General features: G+C 52.6%; 1 pseudogene; it reads left to right on the top strand.

Moving 5' to 3' along the window:
• The first annotated feature begins 5,361 nt into the window (after positions 1 to 5,361).
• LOC136116234 (olfactory receptor 14J1-like) lies at positions 5,362 to 5,930 on the top strand (annotated as a pseudogene).
• The last annotated feature ends 797 nt before the right edge of the window (positions 5,931 to 6,727 follow it).

Here is a 6,727-nt window from a genome sequence, read left to right as displayed (position 1 = left end):
CCTGTGTCAGTGATGGCCCTTCATGGGGTCCCAAACACCCTCAGAATCTTGTGTTTTGCTTCTGCCTTTCACTTCATTAGGGGTTTGTTCATTGTTTCAATAGCTGCAGTTCAGGATCATGGCAGCAGAGGGCTCATTAACATTGAAAATGCTCTTGCAAGCCTCTGGAGCATTGATCTGGAGCATTTACTGATGAGGACAAAACAATATGTCTGTAAAGTCAGTACCTGATGCACCACTTGAGACAGGAGACAGGACAGGACAACTCAAGAGGAATCACAATCCTCTGGACCAAGAGGTGGTTGTACCTGGGAATCTCAGGTGCCACAGCACAGCCATACTTGTGTTCAGGGAGCTGGTCAAGTGACCCATCTCCTGTTCTGTAGTGGTGTCTGAGTTTGCTCAGGTCACCCCTGACTTGAGCCCCATCCACTGCTGGATGTTCTCCAGACTCCTGCCTTCAGGAACCAAGTCCCAGGAGACTTTTCTGGTGAAGATGGAGGCAAAGAAGCCATGGAGAACCTCAGTCCTGTCTGATTCTACTCGTATGAAATTCAGCAGCAGGCCCATGATCGCCCTGTCTATTCTTTTTTTTTTTTGTAAGGAAGCAGTGTCAGCTCATCTTGCTGCCCTCAGCCTCCCCTTTAGGAATCTAGTCCAGGGCAGTTTTGGAATCATCACTGCATCCATGGCCAAGGTTTCTGAATTCATGCTTTGCAGCTTCCCCTGATTCCACCTCCTGTGTGCTGCCTTTGCCTACTGGCCTTCCTCCCTCCTCTCTGGTGCCCAGGACCCCACTACTTCCTGGTCACGACAGCCAAGGTGGACACTCATGTTCACATCCCTCACCAGCTCTTCCTTCTTTGTCAGTACCAGATCCAGGTGAGCATCACCCTTGTTGCCCACCAGGCAGGCATTTTAATAAGTTGGCCCAAGATCCTTTGAACTGTTGGCACCTGCAGCTTTGCCTGGCCAGTGAATATCAGGCAACTACAGCTCCCCATAGGAACCTTTTTATTGACTGGAGACATTCTAAGGCTGCTGACAGAAGATCTTTTCCGTTTCTTCTTCATGATAAAGCAGTTTGTAACATCTAATGGATTTACGTGGTAAAGTCTTGGAAATGGGGGTGAGTGTGGATGTGCTACAGTTGTCACCTCTCTGAGAAGACAACAGGTGTTCGACTGACATCAGACAGAGCCCATTTCAGCTGCTCCAAGATGGACCCACGCCTTGCCACATCTGAGCCACTCAGTGATGTTGGCAGCACCTCTGTGATGTTTTATTTGAGAAGGGGTAAAAAACGCTGCACAACAGCAGGTGGGAGAGAGGAGGGAGGAGATGTGAGAGAAAAGCACTGCAGACACCAAGGTCATATCCCATAGGACCCAAGCAGGTCTCTCAGCAGGCCAAAGCTTGCTCTCCTGAAATCCTGCTCTTGGCCTTGTGATCATCTCCCAGGAGCCTCAGCTCCACTTTCCCATCCCTGACTGTTCCATCCTGACCAACTCTTTCTGGTTTGTAAGTGTGAAGTCCCACAGGGCACCTCACCTCACTGACTCCTCAGTCACCTGTGTCAGGAAGATGTTGTCAATGAGCTCCAGCCCCTCCTGGATGGCTGGTACCTTGCAGATATTGGGATATCTCAGGTCTGCCACGAGGACACCGCCCTGACAACACCAAGCTTCTTTCATTTGTCTGAAGGAGGCCTCATCTAATTCCTCTTTCTCATCAGTGAGTCTGCAGTTGATGTCCAGTGACTACAACATTGCCCATGTTTTTCTGCCCTCTCATGGTGACTCCTCAACCTTCAGCTGACATTGTCTGTCCCCAGGCAGAGCTCCACGCATTCCTGCTGCTCTCCAACATGAAGGGGATCTATCACTTTGACTCCAGAGTTCTGGCATGATGAGTACTGGACCCTAAAGCCCCCACTGTTTCTCCATGAGTTGATATTTGTAATGTTCTATAACTCCTCATGGTGTTATCTTGAGAGAGAAAACCTCATTAGGATAAACCACCTGACTGCAAACACTAACAGATGAGCAAATGGAGCTTCAGTCAAGGGACAATCCAGACCTTGAGAAAATCTGGTGTTCACCCATTCAGAAAGCTCGGAATTTTGACAAGATGAAGTGACGTGTTCTGTACTGGGGCAGGAGAACAACACGATCTGTCAGGACAGACGAGGACTTGACATACTGAGCAGTGACCCTGAGGAGAAGGGCCTGGGCACTCCAAGGTCCCCACACCAGCCCGTGGTGCACGCTCACCATGAACAAGGCAGCTGCACACGGGGCTGCATGAGGAGGAGCGTGGGGACCCAGACACCTGGAGTTCTCATCCCATTCGGTTCAGCACTGGTGTGACCCCACACACACGGGGGTGTGCCAGTGTGCAGCTTCCCAGTTTGGAGAAGCAGGGAGGAACTGGAGAGTGCAGGGCTCTGCCAAGGCAGGTTCAGCACCTTGTGCAATGGTGTGGGATGCTGAGGGACCTGGGCTGCTTTGGCCCAGCAGGGCTGGGGAGGCTGCAGCAGTGCAGGAGTAGCCTGAGAGTGCTTGAAGTGTGGTTTCAGAGGTGGTGGAGGTTTTCTAAATAGTGGGAAAGAGCATGAGAAAGAAATAATGGCACAAAGTGCAGCTGGGTAGGTCCAGGCTGGACATGAGCAGCAAGGAATGTGACTGCAAAGGCAGTGCTGTGGTGGAGCAGGTCAGCAGAGGGAGTCTGCATCAGCCCAAGGCTTTGTGCTTCAAGGAGCAGCTGGGGAGGATGCAGAGATCTCAGCAAAGGAAGGAAGATGCTCAGACAAGAGCAAGGTGGGGCAGCAGGGGGGATGTCTGCAGCCTGCAGGGAAAGAGGTGCAGGGGATGCCACAGCACAGGACAGGCTGTGGTGGAGATGATCAAGGGATGTAAAGAGGCTGAAAGCCCCCACCAGACATGAGCTCCTTCTCCCCTTGGCTATGGCTGTTGTCTGCACCTCTGATGCCTGTGAGGAGACACCTTGTCCTTCCAGCACAGGGGCCTCATGGCCTCCTTGTCCCCAGCCAGGAGCCTGGGAGGTGTGGGACCATAGTCCTGCCCTTGGCCTTGCACAGCCCCACATCACACTGTCCGGGAAGGGCCCTGGGCAACGTGGGAGGGACAGGATCTGCCTTCCCAGGACCGCGGGTCAGGGCTTGACCCTTTGGATAATGAAACACATGCAGTTTACTCATCATCAGAGCCACCTTTACATTGCTTTTCCTGAACTGTCATAACTTCATCCAGTTTTCTTCTCTAACCAACCCTGGGGATGGTTTCTCAGTTTTGTCCCTCAGTGGGACCCATTAACATAACAAGAAACTTTGGAGTTTGCATCTGAGTTTGACTTTTTGAGAAGTTTCTTCAGCTTCCTCCAGGGCCTGAGGTCATGGACTCAGCACCAAACCCACCAGAGGGGTCATTAAAGGGCCTTGGGCTGCTCCTGTGCTGCTGAGCTGGGCTGGGCTCCTGGGACAGAGGGAGCTCCTGGCAAGCGGCAGCGCTGCAGAGAGACAGCTCTGCCCAGGAGCAGCTCCTCTGCACAGCGCAGCAGGGCTGAGGGCTCTGCATGGGGATCTCAGGGAGACGAGCAAGGCAGAGAGAGATTAAAGGTGGTCAGGACTGGGAGGATGACTGAGAGCTCACTGGAGGAGAAACCTTTGCAGCCCTTGCCATGGTAAGTCTCTGGGTGCAGGGCAATGCAGCTGTAGCTCCTGGAGGCATCTCCTAAAACTGGCACAGGCACAGCTTATGGGATCTGTAAGGAGGGGGCTCTTGTCTGGCAATGTTGAACAGCTGTGAAGCCGGGTGAGCACCCAGGGGTGCCCAGGGTTGTCCTACAGAGCAGGGTCCCTGCATCCCAGGGCTGTGCCGGGACAGGGACTCTGCCGCCTGCCTGGGTCAGCGCTCAGCCTGCCCGGGGAAATCCCATGGCAGCAGCGACCCCTGGCAGGGCAGGCAGGGAGCTTGTGGGGTTGAAGGGTGCTGTGTGGGTCAGGGCTGCCAGAGCTCCAGATCAGCCCTACAGACATTGCAAAAGCTGCAAGGGAAGGAGTCTGTGCTTTCAGTTTTCCACTCTTGGTTGTCTGGGTGTGCAGTGGGAGATGGGGATTTCTTTCTCTCTTTGGAGAAGACACAGAGACTCGAGTTCTCATTAGGACTTGTCTGAGCTGCTCCTGAGCTCCTGCACACACAGAGCTGCCCCTGGGCAGTACCAGGAGGTGTGAGCAGGACAGAGCTGAGCATATAGCAGTGGGACGGGGTCTGTGACACTGACAGGGAGCAGATCCAGGGACAGAGACACAACTAGAGGCAACACAGACATGGACAGGGAGAGGGAGATGGAGCAGAAATGCTGGGGAGGCGGGATTCAGGACCCCCCCTGCCATCCCCTGCAGTGCAGAGACCTTTCCCAGTGCAACCCCTGGTCTCCTCTCCTCCACAGCAGAGCCTCTGCCCCAAAGCCATGGGGTCCAGGTCACGAATCTCCACCTCAGCAGCTGCTCCTCCAGGTGAAGGGTTCCTGGAACGTGGTACACAAAACATTCTGAAAGTACTTGCTCTACAGTGTCATTATGTGAGTGGCAGCAGCACAGCCGGGTAAGGAGAAGGTTCCACAGCCTGCCCGTCTGCCTTTTTGTTATTGCTTTAATTTCCAGGAACACTTCAGTGTCCTTCCCTGTTGCTCCACCTCTCCCTGGTGCTCTTGCTGTATGGGATTGGCGTGGGAGTGTCGTTCCATTCTTGTTCTGACACCAACACTGGAGGTCTTGCCCCAGAGATGATTCATGGAAACCAGGTGCCTAAGCTGTATTTTAAGTTGTGATGAAAGATGTTTCTCATTTTGTAGAAACAAAATAAACTGACATATCCCTCTTTCAGGGAGGAGGTTTTAATGAGAAACAGCATGTTCATTTTGCTCAGAGAAGTCTCCCCTAATTTGTCACTGTCTTTTTCTCCTATGGCAGGTCCCCATGTTCATAGACAGCAAATGTCCAACAGCAGCTCCATCACCCAGTTCCTCCTCCTGGCGTTCACAGACACACGGGAGCTGCAGCTCTTGCACTTCTGGCTCTTCCTGGGCATCTACCTGGCTGCCCTCCTGGGCAACGGCCTCATCATCACCACCATAGCCTGGGACCAGCACCTCCACACCCCCATGTACTTCTTCCTGCTCAACCTCTCCCTCCTTGACCTGGGCTCCATCTCCACCATTGTCCCCAAATCCATGGCCAACTCTCTGTGGGATACCAGGGTCATTTCCTATGCAGGGTGTGCTACACAACTCTTTCTGTTTTTCTTTTTAGCTTCAGCAGAATTTTGTCTTCTGACTATCATGTCCTACGACCGCTACGTTGCCATCTGCAAACCCCTGCACTATGGGACCCTCCTGGGCAGCAGAGCTTGTGTCCACATGGCAGCAGCTGCCTGGGCCACTGGGTTTCTCAATGCTCTGCTGCACACGGCCAATACATTTTCACTGCCACTGTGCAAGGGCAATGCCCTGGACCAGTTTTTCTGTGAGATCCCCAGATCCTCAAGCTCTCCTGCTCACACTCCTACCTCAGGGAAATTGGGCTTCTTGCGGTTTGTATATTAGTAATATTGGGGTGTTTTGTGTTCATTGTGCTGTCCTATGTGCAGATCTTCAGGGCCGTGCTGAGGATCCCCTCTGGGCAGGGACAGCACAAAGCCTTTTCCACCTGCCTCCCTCACCTGGCCGTGGTCTCCCTGTTTGTCAGCACTGGCATGTTTGCCTACCTGAAGCCCCCCTCCGTCTCTTCCCCATCCCTGGATCTGGTAGTGTCTGTTCTGTACTCAGTGGTGCCTCCAGCAGTGAACCCCCTCATCTACAGCATGAGGAACCAGGAGCTCAAGGATGCCCTTAGGAAACTAATTTCCTAGAGTTTTCTGAAGCAATAAACTGACCATCATCTTCTATATAGGAGTTTTAATGTAGCTAATTACAGGCCCTGCCTGTCAACTGGATTGTCTGGTGGTGTTGGTTGTTTTCTTATTGTGATAATGTTGTCATTCCCTTTCTAATTCCATGTTGGCTTTTCTTTTATAACTGTTGGCTTTTTAAATGAGCAGCAGTGCTCTTCTTGTCTCTAAGCAGAATAAAGGGCTGTTTAGTGACTTGTTTTTCACTATATCTATCCTGCAAGGGCTTTTTAGAGCTGCAGAGATAGTTCCTGTGGGTGGGTGGAGGGGAAAAGAGCTCTCGCATGGGAGCACTGCCAGGGAGCACCAGTGCTTGGTCTTCCAGAGCTGTTCTGGTTCCACTCCCACACTCTCCTTCTCATCCCTTGTGTTGGTGCAAGGCCTGAGTGCTCTGGCAGCTTGGTCCCCGTCCTGCTTTGTGTCACTCCTGTCAGCACGGGCAGGCACAGGCAATGGGCACTTGTGTCACAGAACTGGCCTCAGTAACAGTACTTCCACAAGGAAAAGTCATCTTCTTTGGGCAGTGCATAATGGTTTCTATCTTCTTGCAATGTTTCTCTCAAGCTTATTCCTACAAAAGTGTCCCACAGATGAAACACCATTGTATATCTGAACAGTGTGTGTGTGCAGGGCTGGCACACAGCAGTGTCCTCTCACAGCCAGGCCTACTGCCAGAGACCTGCAGGACCAGCAGAGCAGGGTCTGGACTGTGCCCCTGTGCACTGGACACCCCACAGAAAGAGCCTCTGGTCAATCAC

The sequence above is a fragment of the Patagioenas fasciata genome, chromosome 6, assembly GCF_037038585.1.
Source record: "Patagioenas fasciata isolate bPatFas1 chromosome 6, bPatFas1.hap1, whole genome shotgun sequence".
Classification (NCBI taxonomy): domain Eukaryota; kingdom Metazoa; phylum Chordata; class Aves; order Columbiformes; family Columbidae; genus Patagioenas; species Patagioenas fasciata.
Note: the sequence above shows the minus strand (reverse complement) of the source record. Positions and strands in the feature narration are given on the sequence as shown.